This window comes from Mesocricetus auratus, unplaced genomic scaffold, assembly GCF_017639785.1.
Source record: "Mesocricetus auratus isolate SY011 unplaced genomic scaffold, BCM_Maur_2.0 Super-Scaffold_100003, whole genome shotgun sequence".
Taxonomy (NCBI): domain Eukaryota; kingdom Metazoa; phylum Chordata; class Mammalia; order Rodentia; family Cricetidae; genus Mesocricetus; species Mesocricetus auratus.
In genome coordinates this window covers 92011935-92027192 of record NW_024429188.1, presented here as the reverse complement: position 1 = coordinate 92027192, position 15258 = coordinate 92011935, and the positions used below count along the sequence as shown (strand labels likewise).

Here is a 15258-nt window from a genome sequence, read left to right as displayed (position 1 = left end):
AGTTCTCAAGGAAGAGCTCCAAGTTTGGGGGGACAGTTGGCCAGCGGAGGTTTTGAATCTACCAGAGGGAATTATCCTCCCTCTGTGTGCCCAGGATAAGATCTGAGAGCCAGGGAATGTTTGTAAATGGTCTCTCTCATTTAAATAAATCCCACTTAAATATTTATCAGATCATGAATATGCATGTTTCTCTCTCAGTGCTGGAAAGAGAACGGGAATGTAATTTTTAGATGGCCCATAAATAATGTAAGGGGGGAAAAAGGGATCTTTGTTCTGTGTTGCCTGTGTATTTACAGAATCTCAAGAGATCTTAAAATAATGGACTGATTTTTCCCTTTCCCAGCCTAAGTGCTCACTTGGAGCTTCACCTTTCCTGTCTTTAGTATGATTTGCACTGATTTGTATCCTTGGGGGAAGATTTATGATGTCAAGAAAATGAAAACGGTCAACTTCAATAATTAGTGAGTTACTCATTACGACCTTTCCCTGGCTGGGTCTTTCCTAACTGGCCCTGCTCTCCTTGTTTAGAAGACACTTAATATTTTGATATTCATTTTTATTTTTATGTGTATGGGTGCTTTGTGTGCAGTTGGGTCAGAGTACCACATATGTACAGTATCCTTGGAGGCCTGAAGAAGGTGTCAGATCCTCTGTACTGAGAGTTACTGATGGTCGTTAGCTACCATGTGGGTCATAAGAACAGAACCCGGGTTCTCTGGAAGAGCAGCCAGGCATTTCTTAGGAAAGGCAATGATATTGAGATGGGGACCATTGTTCTCTTCAGCCACAAGTACCTGAATGTGTTCCATCTGTCTGGTAGAGTTCTTGATAAAAGACAACAGGGCAGTTCTGATGATGAATATAGGTAAGTGGGGACGAAACTTAGAAGTGGACAAAACTAAAAATTGACAAACTTTATTTCATTCTTGAATTTGGCTGAGAACCAGCTAAGACTGGAGATCAAGGTGTGAGTAATTGAGGGACAATGTCCCCTTGGCCAAGTCCTCTCTACTGGACTCTGGGTTCCCTTCAGAGTCGCAAATTCTCAGCTTTCAGAATAGGTTAGATGTGTTTTCTTTGTGTAGCTCTCCTTCTATCAGTATGAAGAATTGAGAGAGTACCACTTATCTTTCTGCCCTAAAGTGTCTTTAAAAATAACATCTCTTCCTTGTGAATAGGAGAGCTGAAGGTGGCTGTCAGTGTGGAGTGGTGGGAAGAACATTTTAAACAGAAGAAGAAACAGAATGTACACTGCGAGTTCTATCACTTCCTAGGACAATGACGGGAGAGCAAATCACTTAACCTTTCCCTGCCTCTACCTCCTCATCTGTAAAACAAGAACCGTGGCAATTGCTTTCTGCTAAAACCGCTCTGAAGATTGAGGGATACGATGCATTTTGGAGGTTTATTGCAGAGCCTGGCACATAGCAGATGCTCCATCAAGGGGAGGTATTAGTCTGAGGAACTGGTTATTCATCAGCACTCACACTTTCCCCTCAAGTGTGCATCTTTCATGGTCCTTAAGAAAATAAGTCCTTGCCTTAAAGGTATATGACAGTCTGATGGAGAGGAAAGATTTCTGGATAGAGTGTTTGGAAACTTGGGCTCCAGTCCTGCTTGCTTTTATTTTTTATTAGCTGTATAACCACAGGCAAATCATTCTCCTGTTTGGAGATATAGATTTGTTTTGTCTCCAAACCAACAATACATCTGCCCTGCCCTCCTTACTGGTATGAATAATGATAAAAGACATGGGAAAGTGCCTGGAAATGAAAAATGGTAGGTTTTATTTTGAACAATGTTAGTTAGGATCCGTTTCAACGGATCCTCATCAAGCAACACTTGTTTTAATCTCAAAGTTACATATCAGCTGAGGTCATGAAAGCAAATAGTGTTTGGAAATACTTTGGTAATTTCATGTTGGAATACCCAGAGAGCAAAATAGATAATTTTAGGAATGGAAATCATATCCCTAGAGTTCCAGATAATTTATCAGAGGCTATGGGGGGAAATATGGGCTCAAGAATGGTACCCTTGCCTCCATTTTTGTATTTTTTCCACCATTTCATTTATGATGATTTGTTAAACTGTGGGGAAGGTGGATAGATTTAGGGATAAAACACCTAGGATTTTCTCTTACAGTTCCAATTTTTTTGTGTCTTCCTTCTTATGAAGGTGATTGCGGCATTTAATCTCGGTGCTTTTGAAGGAGTTTAATCATTATCATAAGTAATAATGGCTATCAGTTATTGAGCATATTTCTTTTTATCAGATATTGTGATAAGTGTGTTTAACAGTATCTCATTTCATTTTTTTAGCAGCTCAAATAAGTAGATACTATAACCATTGGGATTTTGTAAATGCACAGAGAGGTTGGTAGCTCAACTTCATACAGCTGATAGATGTGTGGCACCATGAAAACTGGATTGTAAGATTTGCCTTAAATAAACAAAGCTATTTTCAGACCACTTGTCTCTGTATTTGTAAAAGATGGCTAGTGTACTATAGATTTCTGCTTGGGGGTACCAAGCCTTAAGACTAAGTGATGAAGCCAGGCATAATGGTGCTTACTTGTAATCCCAGCACACAGGAGGTTGAGGCAGGAGGACTGTGAGTATGAAGTGAGTCTTGTCTATAGAAAAAGAACCCAGTCTGAGACAAACAGAATAAAGCAAGAACAAGTGATGAGAGAATCTACAGTCTGGAGGATACTGGGTTCAGATCTTTAATGTCAATAGTTAATAATATATCTTTTTATCTATTCACCCTTAAGACCACAAAATTATCCATTCATTGATCTCCATAAAGTAAATATAGACTTCACATGCTCTCTAGTATCTGTTCTTGTCATAGCTCCCCCATCTCAGGTTAACACACAGATGACTGGGTCTATCCAACTGTCTTGTTTGGCAATAACCTTGGTCTGTAGGCAAAGGGGAAATCTGGAAGGAAATTTGGAACTAGGTTCTAATTTAATTCCTCCTAATTTCTAATATGCAGAAGTTTAAGCTGAGTAAATGTAAGATTGCAAACTGAGCTTTACTTCCAATTTCTAGGGTTTATTATGTACTATAGTCTAGGGGGAATTAAGAATATGTCAGAAAAGACACACTCTGCTCTCTCAGCTTAGTTAAGAAGGAATGTATGTGTGTATTTGGATGGTGTCACTGAATGTGATACTTTCTAAGGAAGTTTCCTGCTCAGATTAAGTTACCTTTAACCATTTCAACTCAATGTGAATTAAGAGAATGCAATTTCTTTTGGCTTTATTATTCTCTAAAATGAATTTTGAATAAACCCTCAAAAGGTATTGGTCTAAACTCTTCTAACCACGTTAATTTTTATCAATGAGTTTACTGTTAGTAATATGTACAACAGATGGAAGGTTGGCTATGAAGTTAGGACAACAGGAAAAAAAAAGGCCTACTTCTTGATCATAAGTCTAGCAATTCCCAAAACAAGGCTTCTGTCTGTTTTTGGACCCAAGGGCATCTACACTTACATAAATGCCATGTATGAGTCCATTGCCCCTTAGCCATATCTGCCATTTTTTGTGAGTTTCCAAGCTCTTTTCATGGGAACAGGTTGTGACTCTAATAGAGGAGAACCAAAATTAGCACATTGAAGGGATAGCCAGCTTGGTACTGTGGCACAGGTCTAGGGGAGCTCAGGCACTAAGGCTGTTCTTTCTATGTAGAAGCAGCACCACTTTCAAGTGACCCTGGAAAGAGCTCAGCAACAATGGCTAGCAGTTACAGGTGCCATGTGCCAGGAACTGTCCTATGTACCTTTTACGTGTGTAACATACGTAGCAATCTTAGGAGCTAGGGACAATTATGGCAATCATTTTGAAAGTGAGGAAACACACATGCAATGTAGAACCTAGTGCCTGTGGCTTTTCTTGGCAGCCACAATATGGCCAAAGATGTTCATTGTAGGAAATACTTGTCTGATAGCCATTTGTAAATTTTCACTATTTGATACATTGACTTGTTTATTTGCTAATTAACAGAGGAAATGGGTAGAACTGGTTGGATTGCCTGAACAGGTGAATATAGGAAGAGCATGGGAAGTTGCATTAACTCTTTCATTTTGATTGGGTAGAGCTTTAAAAGCACAATTGTGATTCTGTGGACACAAAAGGATGAGCCCATCTCACATCCTAACCACTCATCTACAGAGCTGCTATTTTGTCTTCAGGTAATGGCCTGGTCATTTTCAGCATTTGATTTTAGTTTGCATTATGCCATTCTCCTTTATTCTTTTTTTTGTTTTGTTTTTGTTTTTACGAGACAGGGTTTCTCTGTATTGTTCTGGAGGCTATGGGTCCAGCCCGGCCTCGAACTCACAGTGATCCGCCTGCCTCTGCCTCCCAAGTGCTGGGATTAAAGGCATGTGCCACCACCGCCCGGCCATTCTCCTTTATTCTTATGAGACAGGGTATAACACACACACTCACATACGTATGTATACTCATATGCCATCGTTATGCAGATGAAATAACTGAAACATGTTAGAAAAAACTAACATGGGCTAGCCTTTAGATATTTTTAGAATACCACTTTTTAAAGTAGAATTACAGATTAGAAGAGTCATGGACATGACAAAATATGGGGCTGATTCATTTTTTAGAATCCCAGTCCTCAAACTTGACTTCCCAAGCCTTTCCAGCTTGACATGTCTAATAAAAATTTTAATGTTATTGTTTAGTACTGTGCTAGGTGGATAAAAAGGCACTTAATAAAGCTGTAGTTCTTTCTTTTGAAAAGTTCTAGTTTGCTGATGAATTGTGGCACCACTGTGTTATTGAGAGGAGCCAAACATGAAAGACTAGATAGCTTTAGTAAATAGCACTGGCCTGGTCCCTTCCATGTTCTGTGCCCAGTGGAAACCAGTAAGTCTTCTTTTGGATTTTTAGCAGGAAAATCCTTCTGAAGAGAGAAGGGAAACCAACTGAGCTTTGGGAGCCTCAACTCAGCATTTTGGTGGCATAAAATGTATCTCTGGAATAAGTCTATACTTTGCTTGTGGAAACCTGGAAACTTCATATCTGATGTAATTTGGGTTTCTTAAGGAATAAAACATCTTATATCAAATCTCCTTAGCAAAACATATCAGAGTTTCAAGTGCTTGCTGTTCATTCTGTTTGTGCCTCATGTCTATCTCTTAGTCATGATTTCAGGTGTAGTACTGACCAGCATTTGTTTGTTTTGATGGTTTTGATACTACCTCATTTTTGTCTCCACCTCTCCTAACTAATTCTGGTTTCATAGACCATGATTTTGTTTCCTATAGAGTCCTGTTAATTCCCAAAAGTCACATCCTAAAAATCCCTTTCCCTGGAATATCTTCCTTATTTTCCATACTTGGGCAAGCCTAACTAGGTCAGAATAAAAAAGGGAGATCAGTTTTCAGAAAACACTCTTTTATTCTGACATAAATGCCCTTCAGATTATCAAGGCCTATCTTGCCTCTTGTGTAGACAACCAAAAACTGACTATATTAGTTCTCCCATCACTTTTTGTGTTTTTAGAATTACCTACACAGAGATCTTGAAGAAATTTTCTTTCTATAGTTTTATAGTTGGATATGTAGAGATTGATGTCACTTTACTCTCATCTTCAGAGAATTCATGTGGTTTGCATGAAGTAGTGGAAAAGCTGCATCCCAGCCCTTGAGAGTCTTTAACAATTAATGGCTTTGTATTGGCTGAGGTTCAGAGACCATTCAGAGTCTTGAAAATTTGCCCATTACCAGAAGCTTCTCAGTTCGTTGAGCTAGGGAAGTAGTGCTTTGTGTGGTGGCACACAACTGTAATCCCAGCCCTCGGGAGGCAGAACAGGCATATCTATGCGAGTTACAGGCCAGCCTGTTCTACAGAGTGAGTGCCAGGACAGGCTCTAAAGCTACACAGAGAAACTCTGTCTCGAAAATCCGAGAGAGAGAGAGAGAGAGAGAGAGAGAGAGAGAGAGAGAGAGAGAGAGAGAGAGAGAGAGAGGGAGAGATTACCAAAAAGTAGGCATGTAGATGCTCTGATAATGTCTGGTCAGTTAAAAAAAGTCAATGTAGATAGTTATTTGCATCTTCAACTCCTAGTAAGAGTAATAAGGCAGTTCTAGTTGCATTATAAATGGAGGTGCAATAGTAGCTCCCAGCATTTTACAACACTTAACATTCATGCTAGATTCTATTTGTTTGCATATCTAGGATATCTTTCTAAACTGTGAGCTTATTATAAAGAGGCATTCTGTTTCATTCACTTATACAACCCTAGTCATGCACTGATGGACAATTTTAATTACAGTATGACAGACTGCATTCCTCATTTTCTAGATGTGGAAACTGGAGGCTAAAACGGCCACGTAACTTGTGTTTGTTCACAGCTATTTGATGACAGAGATGGGCTTAGAACCAAAGTTCTGGCTTGATGATCCATTTTTTCAATGCCATTTAACTAGACCACTCACTTCTTATAAAAAGGTGTTCTTGGTGTATGGTGACAAAGATTCTGTCCTTACTAAACTCTTGACAGACTGCTTGAAGCCTTCTGCTTGAGGGAATTTCAAGCTTGGCCTATCAGAACTTGAACAACAATCTGACATGATCTCTAGAAACTCAAAACCCCATTCCTACGTTTATCATAGCCCATTTTAAAACGCCTGTCTAAGGAACTCAAGTGTGAAAAATGAATTTATTGTTTGTTCTAGTTAATTCCTAAATATAATGCCTATGTACCCCAGCAGCTAATGGATGGTTGGGAGCCTGAGCTCAGTAAGTATTGCTTATCAAAACCGCATGAGTTTCCTGTGGACCAAGCTTCCTGGTTATTTGTAATCTTTCACTTACATGATTGAGAACCCTATTCAGCTGCTCCTACTTACTCTCTTTTCCTCTAAAATATCCAGGAACTTTTGTACAAGTTGAAGATAAGTCCAGTTTGTGCTGAACTTTTTCCTTACTGCAATAGTGTGTTACTGACTAAAATCTGTTCTGAACTGTTGGGTGTCCAGCTGTGTTTACCTTTGACAGTGGTTAGAGTCTGATTATATGAGAGGAAACAGACTGCTCCTGGATAACTTGCATCTATTTCTGTGCTTTCCTTCATACCTCTTAGATGTTTCAAATCGTTAAATCTTAGGGGATAGAATGCTAGTATTCCATGTTACTGTATGCCTATGAGAAGGTAAATATGGCCACAAAAAATTGCTATGTTATTTATGACATCCTCAGTTCAAAGAAGCCTCCAAACATCTCTCCTGCTTTTAATAGCTCACTGTAGGTCTACTATCCACAAAATTTTCTAAACCTTTATTTGGGGGAGGGGAAGCTATTTATATTTCCAGTCTAATCTACCATTTGGTATAATGAGTTCCATATGCTTCTCCCATTTTCTACCTTCTGTGAGAAGTAGAGTTTCCTTTTTTTGTCCTAAGCTCACCTCTATATGCTGTATGGCTATAAGACACACAGCACACAAACCCATGATTTAGTAGGGGAAATGACCTGACTATTAATTGTTGTCTTTGTTTACAGCATATTAAAAATTCAAATTAAAGAGATCCAGAGTAATGCAATTGAAAGCAAACACACTGGCATCTAATTACCCCAAGGAGAAGAATGTAAATCCTTAACACGGAAGCCTGTTAACACAAGAACATGTGGGAATAAATAACCGGAGGCCTACTATGAAATCAGTGCCTAGCCAAGTGCTGCCTGCCTGCAGTGAAGTTGAAACACCTTCCAAAAGCTCAGTGTGGCCCATGAACATAGCCTGTCACCCTATTTGCCTGACATGATCTTAATTAGCCTCTCTTCTACTGCTGAGAAAGCCCGCTGAGGCAGTTAGCACCAGAGAATGCATCAGATCATTTGCGGAGTCGACAAAGCAGGATAGGAGCCGACACTGGCAACTTATTGATTGAAGAGAATCCAAGAAAATGTGGAAGTGAAGTAGTCTTTATGTGAGTCCCTCTTCTTCCATGAACTAAGGTGCTCCACAGAGAATTTGCAGAGTGGACAAGCTGTGATCCATCTAAATGCCCCCTCACCCCCAACTATAATTGGCAGCTCATATACATCCCCTCTACTGCCCCCTCCACAACCTCCTTGGCAGTTTATATTCTGCGTCTCTTGCTTTTGTCATTTTTTTTTTAGTTGAGGCATCCTGTGTAACCATGCTGATACCAAACAATGTGTTTGACTGCGAGATAAGGGGAGAGAGCTCTGTTGATTTTGCTGCAAATTGCACTTTTGCTGGAGCATTAGTTGAGAAAATGGAATTTTGCCAGTATTGCCCCCCCTTTGTTTACCGCCTATTTTCCACAGTCCTGTAATTGCTTTCCATTTTGTAAAAGGAACAGTGCTCCCTTTTTATTTTTTTTAATTGTGTGTCTTGTCTTCATCTCTTATGTTGGAGAGCAATGATAGGAATGCCATGTTGTTTTGGTTCTAGAGGCCAGCTTGGCATTAACATTGAAGGTGTGCATTTGCTACATGAAGCAGTTCCATTGTGGGCTCAGAAACATACCTTCTTCCATGATATCTTCCCTGATAACTCTAGCCTGCACATCAGGAACTCTATCTTCTTTGGTTTCCCTTGTGACTGGAAATCCATACCACACACTATAGCTGTTGCTTTATGCTATTTCATAATCATTGTCATGTCATGTGCCTTATTTTTAACCCACCTCTCTTATCATGATGTAAACTATTCAAACTCAAAGATTACCCCATTTTAAAAATTGTTGCTAATGACAATGTAGCTACAGTGAAACTCTCAATTAATGTTATGTTGGTTCGCAGTCAGTCTCTTGGAGAGTTCCTCCAACCAGTCCTTTGAATCACTGCCTTCCCACAAAAAATATTTTGCAACAGGTAATTCCATGCTGGGAGAGGGGATGATGTCTTGGACATTACAGAATGTGTAACAGTATTCTTGGCTTCCCTCCACTACTAAAATATGTCTATGTACTGCCATATGTCTCCTGAGGGGCCAAACTTTATTTCTCCAATGAGGGAAAGTTTAGACACTATAATAAAATCACTAGAGCTAAAATTCATTGAACATGTTATTCTGTTTGGCTAGGCACTAAATACTTCATATACATTGTCTTCTGTAATTCCCATATTGTGCCCTCATTTGAACTGATGTCTACTGGGTTCCACGAGACAAACCTCAAAGTCACAGTTGCAGGATTACTACACCATCTATCTCATTTTCAAGGGTCTCTCAGGATCAAACCCAGCAATTGTAGCAAATTGCAGCTAGACCCTAATGGTCTAAATAACATTCATTCATTAAGAACTAGATATTCAGCTTATGGAAGGTTAATTCCTCAAAGAACCTGATGTAAGCAATGGAAGGTCAGAGGGAAAAAAACCCAACTCTGCCAGCTGTCACCTTCTTTTTCCAAAGACGTGAATACAGTTCCAAACAGTTAAAGCTCATGGTGGTAGTGGTGGAACGAAAGATTTATTTCTTTTGCTCCAATGATGACATTCTGGGACAGGAAGCTCAATTTCTAGCTAGTCTATTGAAGGAACTCCTACCCTAAATCCTGACTAGCTATTTTGCAAACAATGCAGTTGGTCACAGGAAAGGTAGAGCAAAATAAGGTGACTAGTACACTGTATAGTTCTCCTTCAAAGAGGGATGGGGATTCTCTATGCACAGCTTGTGACAGGAGTACCATCTCTCTGCATTTGAAGGACAACCCAAGAGAGAAAATTTGACATTTTGGTATAATGTGTCTTTGGAAACAAATGTACCTCTGGTTGTGAAATCAATTCAACCTCAAATTCACTGCCACCAAGGAGTTAATGATACATTAAAATTATTCATGTCATTTGATGGAAAAATATTCTGCTTATGGAAATACCTTTATAGGAAAACTGCCTTTCTGAGTCTGAGCTGGAAATATTACAGTAAACAGGATCTAATCACAGCGAAGCCTTTTTCAGCTTTGCATGACAGCTGTAAAATATGACAGCATTTATTAATAGTTGCTGCAGTCTAATCTGCAGCATTGGAGAGCTACAGCAAAAATATGTTAAGCTACTAAGAGAACAATTTCCACAGTAACTAATATTCAGCTTTTGAAAGGATACTTTTAATGTCTTGAGATTTTTTTCCCTTACAGATAGTCCAACCCCAGGAATGAAGGAGTTACTAAGTTAATAACCTTTGTGGAGAGGAAGTGTTTAAATGATAATTTATTTCAAGAGCTGACAACAAATTGCTCAGCACTTTCTCTTTTTATGCCCCAAAGCAGTCAAGGATGTGCAAATCGAAGTATTAAAAATATGACAGCTTCAGTATTTTCATTTTCAATGAAACCCTCATTATAGACATATGTACAGTCTTTTATTCACAATCCAGTCCAAATATTCATTCACTAGTATTATTGTAAAGCTCTCAAGTTGCTCTCATAGTTGAAGACTCATCACAATATATTAAGCAGCCTGTAGAAACTACCAACTGTCTGAGGTCCTGTCAACCCCAATTACTGCTACTCAAACAGGGGAATTTAGTATCCGTCTCTCACAGGATTATGTAGTCTCTGGGCCTTCCTAATTTATTCAGATATAAAAAAAGGAACTTGAATTTCAATAAAACTCCCTTGACTTTACTTTTCCCAGAAGACAAATGGACATGACTAGAATTGGAGCCATATATTACCTTTATTCATCCTTTCACTAGATCTTGGAGTGGATGAGAAAAAGACAAGACAAAACAAAATATAAACAAGATTTGTTTTGATGGAGACACCTGCTACTTGCAGTACTCGGCTGGAAATTTGAGGCAATCTTTGATAGTTACCCAACCATTGGTCATTACTTGGTTTTGGCCACAGTTAGACATAGCTCCTTAACAGTATGAACTTTCATGTTCATGTCTTTCTGAGGTCTAGAAACAGAGATGAGTGTATGAATTCTCTTTGCTTTAGATCTAGGCCTCATCACAGTTGTCCATTTCCAACTTTCATCTTGCCTGCATCCAGAACTTTTGTTCTTTCTCTGCTTCCACCTTTGGATTTATATGTCCTTTAATGTGGGACTTTTGCTTCCTGTCTACCTCCATCCCTGATATTCTGGTGTCATAAGATAAAGTATTTAAGCCAACTGGTGGTGGGTGCATGCCTTTAATCCCAGCAGCCAGGAGGCAGAAACAGGTGAGTTCCAGGACAGCCTGGTCTACTGAGTGAGTTGCAGGATAGCCCCGGCTACACAGAGAAACCCTGTCTCAACAACAACAACAACAAAAATAACAACAGCAACAAAAGATAGTGTATTTATTTGTGAACACCACACTATGAGAAGTAAATTAAGAACTGAACTGCATCTACATAGACGCAACTGAAGTAGAGAAGACCCAAGTATTATGTCCTTTGAAGAACTGCTATAGAAACAATGAAGGAAAAGGCAACTTGGGTTTTCAAATGTTAAGACAGTGGGAAACAGTATGCCAATCAGAGAAAAGCATGTAGTCTGTGGATTGTGGCAGATATGTGGTTTATTACTTTGGTGCTGTATAACTCTAAGAACCATTATTTGAATTTTTTGCCTTGTTTTCCTCAGTCATAGACATGTCTAGATGTTACTGTGATAAAATGTGATAATCTATAAAACCAAGTCCTAGTAAATATTGAATACTTAAGATATACCCCAGCATGAGTACAAGTCCACGTGAGCTACAAAGCGAATTCAAAGCCAGCCTGTGCAACTTAATGTGACACTTTCTAAACAAAAAGTTTTTGACATCTGGGCATTGACTTTAGTGGTAGAAGCCTGCCTAGAATATATTCTTTCACATATACTTGCAGTGTGAGAGAATGTGCATATAGACAATAACATATGAGAATTATTGACATGTTCTCTGCGTATGTATGTGTGTGCATGTGAGTGCATGCGTGCATATGTGTGTGTGTGTGTTTGAAGAAGAAAAGAAATGTAACAGAGGGATGTTAAGAGCAAGAATAGAAGACAGAGTGAAAGGGAGGATTTTGTGCCTTAGTTAGCAGTATATTATTATGAAGTTAAGCCACATAAATAGTGTGGATGACAGCATGCAGAAAGGTGTGAGAAAAGGGAGCTCTGCTCATCTCAGGGGAATTCTAATTCCACAGTCTGAAAACATCCATGGTTGTCAAAGGAAAGGCCTCTTTCTCATTGTCTTAGGGAATCTCTTTACTACTTAAGGCCTCAAGGACCTTCTAAAACCTTCCCAGCATCTTAGCTGTCTGAAAATCTTTATTATTTTTGAAGGCCCATGGTGTAATGAATGCAAATGTCACTGGCAGGGATGGCAAGAGTTGGTTTTAATTTTTTTTCCTGGAGCCATGAAACAAATCAGTTTCCACAGTAGGGTTGTCAATTCCTCAGAGGCAGAGATGAACACAGCTTCTTTGACATCCTGTGAGTGAGCTAGAGCATCCTAATGCTACAGAAAGCTCAATAACTGAATGTTGACCAACGGAATAATTGTTAGAGTTTCCCACTTTCTGCCACAACCTTTAAAATAAGATATCCATGTCTCCTAAAGGGTTGTTTATTTTCAGAGAGTTACTTGGGAACTGAGTAGAAAGTTTTAGACTCAGAATGGGAGACAGGAGGAGTTTATTGAATGCTGGGGAGAGGGTTGGAACTAGTTGTCTCAAAGGGCAGCTAGATTATTATCTCACTATCTAAACCCACAGTCGCAGCTTGGCTGGATTCTTTCATCTCTGTGGGTTCTGCCCATTGAAGCTAAGAAGAAGCATCGGGTATTCTGTGTCTTCAGTTCTCAGGTGTGTCTCTATTTTGGAGGAGATAGTATTAGAACACTTACAGCCCAAAAATATGTATAATAGCTGTAAGAAGTGGTCATTTTCTTGGGATGGTTTTAGAATCTTCTGTATAGGAATGTGTATATGTAAGCAACCTCCCCAATTGGATTCCTGGTACCTGAGAGCTCAGGATTAAAGTTGACTTGTAGAAGTAGAGAATAGAATAGTGGTTACCAGAGACAGAGGCAGAAAAGTTGGATAGAGGTTGGTTACTGGGTATACAGTTACAATTAGAAAGAAGGAATGGGTTTTGGTGTTCTGTTGCCCAGAAACTTAAGTACAGTTAACAGCATTCTGTATGTTTCAAAAATAACCACAAGGGAGTTTTGTGAGTATGTTTGCTATAAAGAAATGATAAATAGATGAGGTGACCCATATGCTAATTACCCCAATTTTGATCACTGCTCAATGTATACATGTATCAAAATATCACATTGTCTCTCATAAATATGCATAACTAGTGTGTGCCAATTAAAAGTGATAATAATAAAAAGAACCATTTTTGGATTAAGGTTCTATTTCTACACGAGTTCCTTGCCTGAATAGAAATTTCTTTTCTCCTGAATACACCAAGTCATTAGTAACCATATAAATTGGCATGAATAAATTGGTGAGCTGAGGTGTTGTCATTAGCAGAGAAAAACTATTAATCAAGGGGAACAAAATGCAGGACACGAAGATTTATGAAGCAGAGACGTAGTTTTGCTCCTAGCAGGGAGGGCAGGCACTGAGATATTGTACAGTGAGGAGCACTAGGCAAACAAGGAACAAGGAATTCAATAAAAGGAAAGGTTATAGAGAGGGTAGATGACATACTTAGGCAACCTCATAATTTTCTTAAGAACTGACCTTTTATGTATATAGAACCAAATGCATATTTTCTAACTTGGTGTTAATGAAGCAAGGTGACATTTTATTAACTAAGTGAAGCAGTGACTTGTAAATCCTGGATAAGACCTTCTTCTGTAGACAGAAATCAGAGCAGAGCCAGTATACACCTCAGATGCATTCAGTGTTTGATAACACAAGAGAAAAATAACCATGTTTGTTCGACATATCTTTTAAATGACCTCCAAGGTTTAACCCATTCTTTGGCTTCTTATTCATCCCTGAATCTAACCATAACAGTTACAACACTGTATATTTAGGTTATTTGGAAGTAATTATCAGTGCTCTCTCAGTCTTCCACATTAGTGTAATTTAAAACATTATAAAATTGTATTTGATGCTATAATATTTCCCCATCATTTGATTACTGAAGCAACAGATGATCATTGAAGAAGAAACAAACACAGAACACATATGTTACTGAGTTGTTTAAAGAACTGTTTATAATCACATTGGAGTTAGGGGGCTGGGGAGTTTATATCAGACCAAGTGAAGTAACAATGTAGAGGCCATCATGTTAAGTGCTAAGTGAATGGTGTGGACAAAAGGGTTCTCTGGGTGTTTAGAGGTAGGCATGGTTTCTGCTCCTCAAAATTTGTTCATTAAAGAGCATTATCAGTTTTATTCCTTATACTTTTCTTTACATCAGCCTTGTTCAAGTTATCATTCTGACTTGCATGACTACAATGGCTTTGTTCCCATTGATTTTCCTTATTACTCTATTAACCACAGAAACTGAAATTAAGTCATTTGACCTCTCTGCTTAGAATCTTACAGCACCTCCCACCTGTAGAATCCACTCTCCTTTCCAAGGTTCCTAGTCATATTCCATGACAAAAACATGCCTCTCCTCTATCTCTGTAGTCTTCTTTACAACCATCCTCCTTTCTTCTAATTTTTACCTACACTGGTATTTCATTAATTTCTACAGGTTGTTTGCACTGACTGTTTTCACATTAGGCTGTGTCCTACAATTTTTTAGTGGCCAGATTATAATGCCCATCTTCAATACTTCTATCATGGGAACACCTTTTACAAATTTGGTTCAAGCATTGTAATCTTTTTTTCTTTCATAGAGCACTATCTAATGTACAATAATAAGTTCTTATTTACTTTATTTTTCTGTCTCTCTTAGAAGGTGAGTTTTATGAACGTAGGAACCATGTGTGTCTTGTTTACCATTATAAACATAACAAGTACTAAGTGAATAAGGAGGGAGGTAAAGTTTTTTGTGAAGTTAGAAACCTTGATACAATTTTCATAATCAAGACAAAGGAGAATATTTCAGGCAGTAGTAGAGTAAGTGAAGTTGATAACTCAAGGACACGGAACTGCCACATTTTGACAATAGTGACAAATAGGAACTACCTACGGGAAATAGATCTTGTAAGGTTGCAGGTAGAGAACAGAACACTTAGTTGGCTGAGAGATAAGCATACTGAATCTTGAAGAATAGACTGTATATTTTCCCATGTGGGTCATTGGGATAGGTTTTGTTACAATGTTTTGAGAAGACTTTCCAAAAATGAGCGTTAATGTTAAACT

The 15258-nt window shown here is 38.6% G+C and overlaps 1 protein-coding gene across 7 annotated transcripts in view; it reads right to left on the bottom strand.

Annotated features, from left to right (window-relative positions):
• The window catches only part of Gria3 (glutamate ionotropic receptor AMPA type subunit 3), a 271976-nt gene that overhangs the window by 177823 nt on the left and 78895 nt on the right, over nt 1-15258 (bottom strand). The window lies entirely within an intron of this gene.